The sequence below is a fragment of the Otolemur garnettii genome, unplaced genomic scaffold, assembly GCF_000181295.1.
Source record: "Otolemur garnettii isolate 467f Iridium unplaced genomic scaffold, OtoGar3 scaffold00032, whole genome shotgun sequence".
NCBI lineage: Eukaryota > Metazoa > Chordata > Mammalia > Primates > Galagidae > Otolemur > Otolemur garnettii.
In genome coordinates, this window is record NW_003852427.1 from 17,533,205 (window position 1) to 17,546,705 (window position 13,501).

At 39.4% G+C, this 13,501-nt stretch overlaps 1 pseudogene; it reads left to right on the plus strand.

The window, feature by feature from the left end:
• The first annotated feature begins 269 nt into the window (after positions 1–269).
• Positions 270–13,501, plus strand: part of LOC100957519 — an 87,391-nt pseudogene continuing 74,159 nt past the window's right edge.

Here is a 13,501-nt window from a genome sequence, read left to right on the forward strand (position 1 = left end):
AATGTATGATCCAAGACCAAGCAGGGGCACACCTTGACAGAACTGTGGGCCTGGCAGGAGAGCAACACTGCAGCCGTTGCGTGATTTCCCCAAACACCCAGAATGGATGAAGAATCAGAATGCACTGACTGCGCCCCGAGCACCACATGTGCAAAACCCAATTGTCTCCCACAAGTCTGTTACTCCACTACAGCCAGACTCAGAGGGAAGCACGTCCACTCTCTCCCCCTGCCTGCAATCCAGGGCTGGTATCCCAGAGGAGGAAAAGAATGATCCAGACAGAATCGCTCACGGCTCTGACCTCCACACCTACCTCCACACCTGTTGCCCTGAATAAAGAAGCACAGCCCAGGATCCCCTTTGCCAGTGGCTTTTATCACCTTCAGACAGTTCCCATTGAGGAAATTGCAAATGCGGATCTTGCAGTCTACACGGGAGCTGATGACCCGGAGGAAGAGAAGGGACACATGAAGCAACTCCCTGGAAGGGAACAGAGAAACAGGCTCTGGGGTTTGACTCTAGTTTGGGGTATTTAGTGTATGGGTGGGAGGAAGTGGCCCTGACTAACTTAGTCAGGTGGTGTTTACTATCATTCTACAGTTACGGATGTGAACCATTAACTGTCAAGGCATACCTTGCCCTGGTCTGGTTACTTTTCCTTTTTCCTTTTTGTTTTCCAAAACAAAAAGGCTGATGCCACAATGCCACAGCTCAGTCTGTCTTTCTTTCTTGATTTTTTTTTTTTTTTTTGGTCTAATATATATATATAAAACCATGGTTTTCTCTTGCATTTTGATTCCTAGCTATTTACTTATACAGAAGTCATGCTGAAAATTATGTGGTTTTGAGTCCTTTTAAAATAATATTATATAATAAAGAAAATACAGAAGGAAAATGATTATAAGTAGCGTAAGTAGTAATATGTTTCAGCAGTTTCTTTTTGGTCTTAAATTAGTGGCTTTCCAGCCTAACTCACAGCAATCTCAGGCTTAAGTGATACTCCTGCCTCGGCCTCTGAGCAGCTGGGACTACAGGTGCCTGCCACAGCCACAACACCTGGCTAATTTTTCTATTTTTAGTAGACGGGACTTGCTCTTGCTCAGACTGGCCTCAAACTCCCATGCTCAAGCAATCCACCTGCCGCAGCCTCCCAGGGTGCTAGGATTACAGGTGTGAGCCACTGTGCCTGGCCTGGATGTCCTTCTTTTAGTGAAACACCCTTAAGGAAAATTGCACCCAGAGATGAGATTTATGAGTGTCCCTTTGTGATGACCAGTAAGAAAAGAAAGAACCAGGGAGATTCCTCCCAAAAAACCCTCCCTATAACAGCTGGATTCAAATTGGACCTCCCATACATGGAGTATTTAATTCTGAAAACTATAATTACCCCTTTTCTGTTAATGACACTGAAAGTTGAATTCAATGCCACCAATTAGTTAGATTCTATATGCAAAGCAACTCCACTGATCCCTGCCATCTCCACCATCCCAGTCTATCCACAGCCCATTTCATGTGCTATCTCCTCCAAAAAACCATCCCTTACCTCAGTCTCCTCCCCACACCCCCTACCTCTACCATCACACATTTATAGAAACTTCAGGTATATTATCAGATTCTTTGGGGAAGAACCCATGTCTTATTCATCAATGAATGTTCATTACCTAGCTCAGCACCTACCCCATAGTAGGCCCTCCATATACATTTGTTGAAAAAACTGATTGCTCATGTCTTCAGAGTACGGCCATTGCTACAGTGTGTTGAAAGAATATCTTCCCCATGCCATTTGGCCTTAGCGTTGGTCAGATCTCAGGGTCAGTGAAGATTTTTCACGGCCCTGACCACTAACAAAATAGGAAAAACAAAGACCTCAACAAGCAGGAAGATGCTTAGCCCACTCAAAGGACAGCAAGGTGGCAAATGTGACTTGAACCCCTCCTTATATGACTGATCAATAGATAGATGATAGATGGATAGTTAGAACTAAGTTGTAAAGTAAGTACTGAAAAGTCTAACAAACTTCTCATTTTTTCTAAGATGAAAATATAATAACTTGGGGTGGCACCTGTAGCTCAAGTGGCTAAGGCACCAGTCACATACACCAGAGCTGTAGTTTCAAATCCGGCCTGGGCCTGCCAAACAATGACAACTACAACCAAAAAATAGCTGGACATTGTGTGGGTGCCTATAGTCCCAGCTACTTGGGAGGCTGAGGCAAGAGAATAGCTTAAGCCCAGGAGTTGGAGGTTGCTGTGAGCTGTGACGCCATGGCACTCTACCCAGGGTGGTAGCTTGAGGCTCACAAAAAAAAAAAAAAAAGAAAAGAAAATATAATAACTTTGTTGGTGTCCTAAGCACCTGTCAGTACTTGAACACTGGGAGAAACACCCTGTGTTAGAAGGGTTTGCCTCTTGGTGTATCTCTTGATCTTGCTGAGCTGATTCTACACTTCTCCCCTCGTAGGTTTCTGTGACATTTGGGTATCGTGTCTTTGATTTGATTCTCAGCTTGAGTGTTGTTGGTATATATGATTTGTACCCTGAGCCATGGCTGCATTTCTTAGTCACATCTAGGAGCCTTGTGGTCAAATCTTTGGGGTTTTCTAGATATAAGATTTTTCTCAGCAGCAAAGAGCAATAGTTTGACCTCCTCTGTCCCTATCTGGATACCTTTGATATCCTTCTCTTGTTTGATTGTACTGGCTAATTCCTTCAGCACTTTGTTTATAGTAGTGGTGACAGTGGGCATCCTGGTCTGGTTCCATTTCTAAGCAGTAATGGAACAGTTTTTCTCTGTTCAACATGAAGTTGGCTGTGTGTTTGTCATAGATGGCCTTTGTCAGTGTAAGGAAGGTTCCATTTGTGCCTATGATCTTAAGTGTTCTTATCCAACATTCATGCTGAATTTTGTCAAATGCCTTTTTATACATCTATTGAGAGGATCATTTGGTATTTGCCTTTACTTTTGTTTATATAGTGAATTGCATTTATAAACTTGCATATGTTGAATTAGCCTTGCGTCCCAGGGATGAAGCTCACTTTGATGTGTAGCTGAAATCTGTTTGCTAACATTTTATTGAGTATTTTTGCATCAATATTGAGTATTTTTGCATCAATAGTCTATTCCTTATAATCTCATATGGTTTTTTTTTTTTCCAATTTGGAGTAAAAATCTAGACAAATTGACAACTCCTTCCTTGGCAGGCTGTGAAGAACTAACATGAGAGAGGTTGCCCAGGACATAAAGCAGGCTGTTGCTGCTGCCTTAAAACCTAAGAATGTAAGGAGAGATTAGTATGTCATTAAATAGAACTGACTTTCAGAACTAAAGAAGTTTAGGAAAAATTCTTAAAAACCCTTCAAGTTGGGTGGTTCCTGTGGCTCAAGGAGTAGGGCACCGGCCCCATATGCCGAAGGTGGTGGGTTCAAACCCAGCCCTGGCCAAAAACTGCCAAAAAAAAAAAAAAAGTCTCTAAGTTGTAAGATAAATGAATTTGGTTGGGTTATTTTTTGAGGATCTCTTAACTAAGGAAGTAGGGACTAGATCTATGGTGATCTCCTTTCCTGAAATCATTCAGCTTTCCAGTCCACCCCCATTTTCTCTTTCCCATCCCTATGCTTCAGCATTTAGTAATAACACGGAAGAAGCGGCTTCTTGTTGTCATCTAACTGTTAAAGTGAAAAATAATATATATATATATATATATATCTCACATCTATGTGTATACCAAAAATATACATATACAGGGTGGCCATAAAGTATGTGTGCAATTTAAAATCTGGCCTCCCTGTATATATACATATCATTCTATCTCTAGGACCAGTACATGTATTATTTCCTTTCAACACAGAATAAGCCCAAGCTTTTATTTATTTATTTATTTATTTTTTTTTTTGTAGAGACAAAGTTTTACTTTACCGCCCTTGGTAGAGTGCCATGGCATCACACTGCTCACAGCAACTTCCAACTCCTGGGTTAGGCAATTCTTTTGCCTCAGCCTCCCGAGTAGCTGGGACCACAGGTGCTCACCACAATGCCCAGCTGTTTTTTTCTTGCAGGTTGGCCGGGGCTGGGTTTGAACCCACCACCCTCTGTATATGGGGCTGGTGCCCTACCCACTTAGCCACAGGTGCCGCCCAAGCCCAAATTTATTTTTAGAATAATACTTTAATAAAGAAAACAGTCTTCTATTCCTCTATGAGTGCTGTACATTTTGAATTTTTTTTTTAAGAAAACATACCAACTAATCCGGCTCCAAGATCATGAAGCGCTTGGGCCCTTGGGTAGCTGATTTACAAGTTGATGTCAAGTTTATAATACAGTTATGCAGGCCTCTTAAGATGTAAGGACATCATCATCATTGACATTGCCATTTGTATATATGTTTTATACATCATTAAATTCTCATCCTTCTAGCACAAGTATAAGCTTTTGGCCTAGTATGCAATTTAATATCATAATACAATGAAAAATGTAAAATCAACACAGAGAGAGTTGATCATTGAATTCCTTACCCCCAATCAATTAATTTATTGGTACATATGGCTTTAAAGTTAAATGAAAACGTGTCCACGGCACAATTCAAGTAATTTTCCAAAGCAGAAGTTTTAGTATTCTGTCAGCAAATATTTCTGTTTCAAAATGAATCTGTATAAATGGCATACAGAACAACAGTATAGGCTGTTTATCTACAAAATAACAAAGTTTTGGGTTATGTAGTAAATGGATAAATCTGTAATTTCCCCTTTTTGTAGTTTATAATTCTGCAAGGCAGTTCTTCCTTCTCATTCTTACGGTCTTACGTGGAAAGGCCTCCTGTGATTCTGCATGCTAATAATCATCTGGCATTTTCCCCAGCCAGGTGATTAATCCTCACCCTCCTTGATTGCCTCAGACACACAAAGAGCCCAAGAAATATTTGTCAGCAAAAAACAGCCAATTCATTTAACTGAATTAACTATTACAGAAATAAAAAATCACTGGAAAAAGTCTACAGCAAGAAAGAACAATTAAAAAATTAAGAGATTCATTACTTAATTTTGAATACTTCTGTTTATAAAGCTTTTTTTTATTTCAACACACATATATTAAAGAAAAGTAACCTTGCAAAACATTTATGGAGTCGAGATTCTTTATATTAGTGAAAAAAGTTGAGTTTTAATAAATAGAAAATTAACTTTATTTTTACCTATACAAATACTACTATCAATAATATACATACAAAGAAATGTTTATTTTATTATTTGAGAGAAAATATTTCTCTAGTCTGGCTGTGACAGTGCTTATCCCAAGGCTTTGACCTTCGAGTTTCCATTGCCAATAGCAGTCACTGTTAGTATGTTCACCATCTGCAAAATTTATATAAACTACAGCATATGAATAAACTACCATATATATCAGTCCTAAAACTCTTAACAGGTCTGCAGAGATTTTTTTATTTCTTTTGTTTTGTTTAGAGACAGGGCCTTGCTCTCATATATGTTGACGTTCAGTGGCATTATCATATGTCAGTGTGACCTCTAACTCCAGGTCTTGAGCAATTCTCCAACCTCAGCCTCCCAGGTACCTGGGACTATAGGCATACACAAACACATCTGGCTAATTTTTTTTTAATTGTTTTTATCCAGACAGGGTCTTGCTATGTTGCCCAGGCTGATCTCAAGCTCCTGGCCTCAAGCAATCCTCTGACTTGGCCTCCCAAAGTGTAGAGATTATGGGCATAAGCTACCACCATGGTGGGTTTATATGACCTCAAGATATTGACTAAACATATTGACTCAAGAGTAATTGAGAGAATAGAGAAGGGAAGGAAATTTTCCTAAAGAGCAGAAAAGCCATACTCCAAAGAACTCAACCTCAAAGCTATCATGCTTTGATGCACACATCAATCGCAGTAAGTAGACTATGGGTTAAATAGAGTATGTTATTAAAGGATAACATTTGGTTATGTCCACCAAAATTAGGGCCATTGAAATAATTTGATAAAGGTTTTGTGGAAACCAAATGTAGTGATTGACCCAGGAAAATACACACCAACAAAGTTGTTAGTCCCAAGTTAGAAGACTATATATATATATATATATATCTCAAATGATCCTTTATTGAAACATTTTCCCTTGTATTTTTTAACCAATTGGCATTACACAGCACCACTCTTGATGCCGTCAATGATGTCATGAGGGTGGCGGCCATCAACATTGTAGCCCATCAACTAGCCCATTCCCAGGATCTCTTTAATGATTCCAGAGGGTTCTCTGGCTAAAGACTGGTGCTGCATCTGTCTGGCAATGTTAACAATCTCATGGAAAATGACATTTTTATTGTGTTTAATGTTTTTCTGTTTCTTTCTCTTGGTGGCTCCTTGAAGGCTTGGATGATGAGGGCAGAGGCAGAAGGGACAACTTCAATCTGGGCCTGTCCATCCTGGATAGTCAGTTTCACTGTAATCCTCAGGCTCTTTCAGTCACCAGTTGCCTTAGCAATGACATCACCAACCTTTTCTGGAGACAAACCCAAGGGGTGAATCTTGGGGGCCAGGGCAGATGTGGGACCAACTTTGCCACCAGTGTACCTCACGTACATAACTTTGACCTTGCTTGTGTCGAACTTCGGTGAGATGGTGGAGGCAGCTAGTGTCAGATGAACCCGGATAAAAGACAACCAAGGAAAGTTGCACCTAGGCCTCCTCCAAGCCAAAAAAGCCGAAAAGCTGGAAGGCTTTTAAGGGAAAGTTTAAAGGAAGGAAGAAGGACTTCTTATACTGAGTTGTTCTTTTTTATTGGAAGGAACAATGCAAAGGTTAAAATAATTGGATATACATTGTAAGATATATAGACTAACACGCCTCCATGCAAAGTAATCAATGAAACTTTGTCATTTGACATAAATCAGTGTCCTTTTCAGTGTGAGTGGATTACGTGTTACTTGGTACACCAACAATCTGAGGATAAGAGTCTTTATTCAGGGACAGGATGATGGACCCATGAATCACAAAACCTTCCCAAGGTGGCTTAATTTGGAAGACTGTTTACTTTTAAAGTAAACTATCAAATATGATCAATAGTTATCAGCAAAGAATGAACCAATGGCAAAGAATAAACAAATTATCTATTAATTTATCTATTATCTATCTATTAATAAACAAATCTAATCTATCTGAGGCTGACCTTTTGAAAAAAGGAGGAAAAAAAATAAAATATTCTTTAAAGAATGGTTCTTTAGGAAAAATGTTCTTTTTTCTCTTTTTTGTTTTTCCTAACCCATATTTTTCTAACTCAGTTCAGATAGGAATAAGAATTAAAGAAGAGCACAAGTCAACTGTAATTTGAACACCTGTGATTCCTCACAGCCAGAATCAAACCCTGAGTGCTTAGTTTCCAGGGTAATGTGATGGTCATCGCAGCCAATCAACAGACATTTGCAAAATTTAAAATTGAATCTGTATCATGGTAAGAATAATTCTATTGCCAACAATTTTGGCCTTCTGTGAAGATTACCAAAGAAGCAACACTATTGGCATTAAATATCGGTTACCTATAAATCTTATGGAATTGATTTGAACATAATTTCACTGTATTTCTTTGTAAGAAAAAACTTTAGTTTATATGTCTGATTTATTTCTTCTTTGATATTCAAGGATATTTTATAAAAGTCACGAAGGCCCAAGAGAGTTTTAGAAATATTTCTTTAGGAATTATTTATAACCATGTTTTTTTTAATAAACTAAACTAATCTTTTTCTCATAGCAAGCAGTCTTAATTTACACATTACACTTTTTCTGAAAGGGATGTGAACTCTGATTTGAACATGTATTTTTCTTTTTCCTTTAAGTCATGTATGAAGGTGAATATGACACCAAATACAGATACCGATAGCCCATGGGCCTGACAATACTGGATATGTGGATCTCAGAAACAGTCATGAGTGAAAGGTAATACCATTCTTTTTGTAATTCTTGACCATCCAAGCTGATGCTATTTGTATGGTTACAATACAACTTCATTGCCTAATGCATGAGTTAATATACTTTTAAAATATAGTGTTACATAGAAGGCATCACAGAGAGAGAAATCACTGTAGATTGAATTAATTCCTAATGTTGAGGGAGAAAAATTAGAGGTCACAGGATGGAAATGCTTGAAATTTTTTCCCTGGACCATGTGCAAATGAAGTATGAATTATAAACAAGATTGATGTGAGTACTTTGTGTTCTGGATGGAGAGTAATGTGTCTCCTGGAATTGACGCTAAGGATAAACAAACTGAGGGATTCCACAGCAAGCCTGTGGCAAAAGTGAAGAGAGAGAGGGGTACCTAGGGGTCCGTGTTGTGTCTAAGGCAGAGGCTGGGGTGCACATGCTCACATTTCTCCACAGGGGGGTTATGACTGCTTGAACCCGAGTAGGAGCAGACTGGTTAGTAGCAGAAGAGAGAAGTCCAGGTTGCCAAGAACTGCTGAGCTGCTGTCCAGGACCCGGCTTCCATGAATAATACTGTGCAAGTGTAGGGACTAATCTCATAAAAAGGCAGAAATTGCGTTTTCTAGAAATGAAGCAAAAAGTCAGAGTAAATCCAACCATTGAAACACTCTTATGCCGAAATTGGAATTGGTCCCAGATTCCAGAGCAGAACTGACTCCAAAGGTGGGGTGGGTGTGAGGAGGAGGGTGTGGGCAACAGATGTGCTCCAGAATAGGAGTCCAAGGCAAAAAACCGCCTATCACTTCACCCTCAGCCCCTTTTACTTCCTCTTTGAATTTTGGATCAGTTTCTAATACTTAGCACTTCCTTTAGAACGGGCCTTAACTCTAAAGCTAACAGCAATAGAGATGCCAAAAAACAACTTGGTGTACGTGTGCCCATCCCCCTGAACTAGAAGAAAACATTCTTGCAGATTCATAAGACTTCACATCCCCTAAGCTTAGGGGGAGAAAAAGACTTGATAGATGACTAAAGAAGTGCTGATATTGTGGTGCCAATGACTTCTGTAAGATTTAATGGAATTTAACACCCTTAGGAAATAAAAAGTAAAAGAATAAAAGCAGCTCTTTTTTTTTTTTTTTAATATAGGGAGAGAGTTTAAAATCTGGATCTGTGTGAATATTTCTTGAAGGCCTTAGCATTGTGTGGGGCACTGAAATAGCCTGGTGAGCAGAGGAGTCCTGGTTCTTGACCTCAGAGACCTTACACTGTAGCAGGGAAGGTAAAGAGGCAATTACCACTGTTATGACAGAGAAGTGGCAAAGTTCTTATAGAAGCACAAGTCCGGGACGCTTGTCTGCAGTCTTACCAAAGAGACAAAGGAGGTGCGAGGATAGGAAGGGAGTAGAAAAAAGGATTTCAGGCAGAAGGGTCGTTCTGTGTGGAGGGCTACAAGCAAGAGAGCAAATGATACATTGGAAGAAAAAAATTCAGTTCAGCTACGACTCAGAGTGGCAAACAGGCTGGGGAAGTACAGAGGCAGGTGGGACCAAGCCATATTCTAATTCAGGACCTTTGTGATGGGACTTAGAGACCTACATTTTCTAAAGCAAATTATTTTAGTTAACTAAGGATGCTAGTTTTTCATAACAACACTACCCTCTGCTGGAACTTAAGAATATTGTTGCTAAAACTTTGGAAGCCTTGGGTTGCAATTTTACAACAATTAGCCAAAAGAGTGGTTTTGAAATATATTTTTCAACTGTACTGAGTGACTAGTTCCAAAGGGAAGTTTACTGTAGCTTCAATCTCCCCTTACCTCAAGTCACATAAACTGAGGGGAAAAAAAAGAATAATTCAACGTCTCCTTTCAGTTAATTTTCTGCACTTCCTCCATTCATAAATACATGGAATAAGCCGTTCATCAAAAAATAGCAGTTACCAGTCAATAAAGGACTACATGCTAAGGAACATGCTGCATATTAAAGACATACAGTTAATAAAAGATGAGTCTCCAGAGCTTATGCTACTAGCAGATCCAGACCTAAATAAATAATTGCCTAACGGTGTCATCATCTGGTCTGGTCAGAGCTAGAGGCTCCAGCAGCAGGATTTATCCCTCCTTCTTGGAGGACTTGGACGCAAACATTGGGGAGAAGGAGGTTTTTGGGGGAGAAGATGCTTATCTGGAGTCTTGACATGTTTTTTAGGATTTTTCAGATGGACAAGACAAGGACAAAATGTATTTTGGAGAGTTTGGAAAGTAAGATTTGGGAACAAACCTTCCACACTACAGTCACCTGTGTTTATTCACATCGTCACTAATTTATTTTATTCTCCCGCTCCTTAAGTAGATGATGTTGACCATCCTCAGAAGCAAGGCCGGGAAAAAGATTGTTTAAAAAGCAACTGCAAAACATGATGCGTGATAAAAATTGTGCCGTCAGGACATTCCTTCCTTTATTCAGCTATGATTCAGGAAATGTCTAGGCACTAGAGATAAGACGATATCCTTCAAGAAGCAAGAGACACCAAATCTAAATAATCCAGTAAAATACAAGATCATAATTTTATTTAACTCTGTACCAAGGGGAAACCATTGCAATAACCATAAAGTCAAGGTATGTTCCCCAGAGCAATGGTTAGCCATAAAGATTTTGAAAAAAATAAGCTTGTATTCATCAGTTAAGTAAGATAGAAAGGTAGAAGGTTACATGTTTGAGATCTGCAGTCAAACAGACAGGAACCACATTAATGACTGTGGGAACCTTCATTAATCTCTCAATGTTTGTCTTCTATTTATATTGTCAAATGGGAATAATAATAGTACCTATCTCCTGGGGTAATTGTGAGGTCCAATGAACCAACAATGAATATAAAGTTCTTAGCATGATACATGGCCCAATGAGCTCTTGATAAATGTTGGATATTTCTCCTTTTACTCCTCATTTTCTTCTCACTATTCAGGTAATCAAGGCTTTGATCAATTAGAGAGAGAGTATAAACAAAAACATAGAAGCATGAATTAGTCTGACACACTAGCTGGGTGAGGGAATTTCAAATGATCAGATATCAAACCAGTCATTGTGTATGTCTGTAAACACTATTGACAATGCTAGTCTGAAAATATTGAAGGCTTGTTTTTATCAAGCACAACCTCGGGTGTTCAAGTATGTTCTAGGGGTTGTGATTGAAACATGTGCATACATTGAACAGTTTTGCCTGGTTAGAAGTTTGCTGAGAAAGGCTTCATAGAAAAGATCACATTTGAACCTTTTAATAGAGGCGTTGAGAGCTCCCCAATTGCTCGTTTGCTGGATTGGAAGGTATTCTAAACACCTTAGTTCAAAAGTATAAAATATCACCTGTGTGATGGATCTTGAAGAACCATTGAATTAATGTACCAAAAAATAGGCAGGGTGCAGTGGCTCACACCTATAATCCTAGCACTCTGGGAGGACCAGGCAGGTGGATTGCTTGAGCTCAGGGATTCAAGACCACCCTGAGCAAGAGGGAGACCCCATCTCTACTAAAAATAGAAAAACCAGCTAGTGTTATGGTGGGAGCCTGTAATCCCAGCTACATGGGAGGTGAAGGGAAGAGGATCACTTGATTCTAAGAGTTTGAGGTTGCTGTGAGCAATGACATCAGGGCACTTTATCCAGGGAGACAGAGTGAGACTGTCTCAGAAAAAAAAAAAAAAAAAAAACTCTATTCCTTGGCTTAGGGTTTTTTTGTTTGTTTGTTTGTTTGTTTGTTTTGAGACCGTGTCACTCTGCTGTCCAGGATAGAGTACCATGACATCAACCTAGTTATAGCAACCTCCTCAAATTCCTGAATTCAATCAATCCTCCTGCTTTAGCCTCCCAAGTAGCTGGAACCATAGACATCTGTCATAACACTTGGCTAATTTCTTCTGTTTTTAGTAGAGATGGGGTATCACTCTTGTTCAGGCTGGTTTCGAATTCCTAAGCTCAAGCAATCCTCCTGCCACTGCCTTCCAGAGTGCTAGGGTTACAGGAGTGAGCCACCACACCTTGTCCCTCTTCCTTGGCTTAGATGTGAAGAGCAACATAAGAAGTTAATATCACAGGATATAAAGAAGGCAAACTCTGGAAGCCCGGAAGCCACGTACTAGGAAAATGCAGTGGAATACCTTCCTTTTCCTGTTGTAAAAAGACTAGCCTTTGATGGATTTTGATATACTGAGGGTCAACTTAGATCTTCTGTAGTTCAGTAACTGCATTTAGAAATTTTAATAAAAGAGTTCCTACTGTTAGTATATCAACTTCTCTTCACCAACCTACAGTGTTTTCACAGGCAGCTTACATAAAGTACGCAGAAGTGTTGAGTCAAATTATAAATTTTATTTCTAAATACATCACTAAGATGTCCTCTCAATCAATATAATTAATTCTATATAAAACTATGGAGAAAGGGGTGGCGCCTGTGGCTCAAAGGAGTAGGGCACCGGCCCCATATGCCAAAGGGGGTGGGTTCAAACCCAGCCCTGGCCAAAAACGACAAAAAAAAAAAAAAAAATCAGAAAGGTCTCAGTTTGCCATCATGTGTATCTATGAATACTATCCTTTTGAGATAATCTTTTATTCTAGTCCATAGTCACATTTCTGGAAAGTAACAGGGAAGTTAAATGTAGATTTCGATTTGTGTCACCTACAGTGAATAATAAATCGTCATAATTTGGCATAATCCAGGGACTAAGAACCTAAGAAAGATTACATTCTCAGAATGATGACTCAAGCTTCATTTCAGAAGAACAATTCAGTCGAAAACTGAAAAGATATTTAAAATGGGAACATGGGGTGTTTTAGTGAACTGTTTTCCCTTAAGCTTGTGTTTGCACCTCGAGCTTTGCAGGCGGGTGCATATCTCTTCCCATCTCATCAGCCACCCTCAGCCCCTTTTTATTTCTGATTCTCTGTGAGTTGGAATCACAGTTAGATTTTAGCTGTGGGCAGGTTGACATTGTTGAGCTGAAGGTGGCAGCCTCATTGTAGTGATGCCTGACTTGGCCTCTGGAGAAGAGGAAGACCTGAATCACCCCCACTTTTAAAATCACCCCACTCACTTTTTATCATTCCAACAACAGCAGCTAAAGGACGGGTGCCATTATCTACTCCTGTTCTTCACTTTGGTGAGGCAGATATCAGAGGCATCTGAGACAAAATCTAAACCAGTAATAAATTAACTAGGCTCTCACTACAAAGAAAAAAAAAAGATGATACGTAGGAACTAAATGGCTGAAAGGGTTTTCTCAAGCAGCAGAAATCAAAAAAGGCAGAGTGCACAAAAGAAGAACATAAAGGAAAGAGATTCAAAGAAACCATGTGGGCACCATGGAGAGGCCTGTGAAACAGAATCTTAAAAAATACACAAAGCCCAAAGGAAGAATTGGTGATGTGAAGGCCTGGGGTTGGGAGGGAACCAAACCAGAAAGGAATTGGATAAAAATGCAAACGAGAAGGGGACATTAAAAGATACTGAACTGTCACGTGAGGCCACATCGCCAGAAAACCATTTTTTTTGCCAAGACTTGGAAAACATAAAAAGCTCAAAATGAGGCTC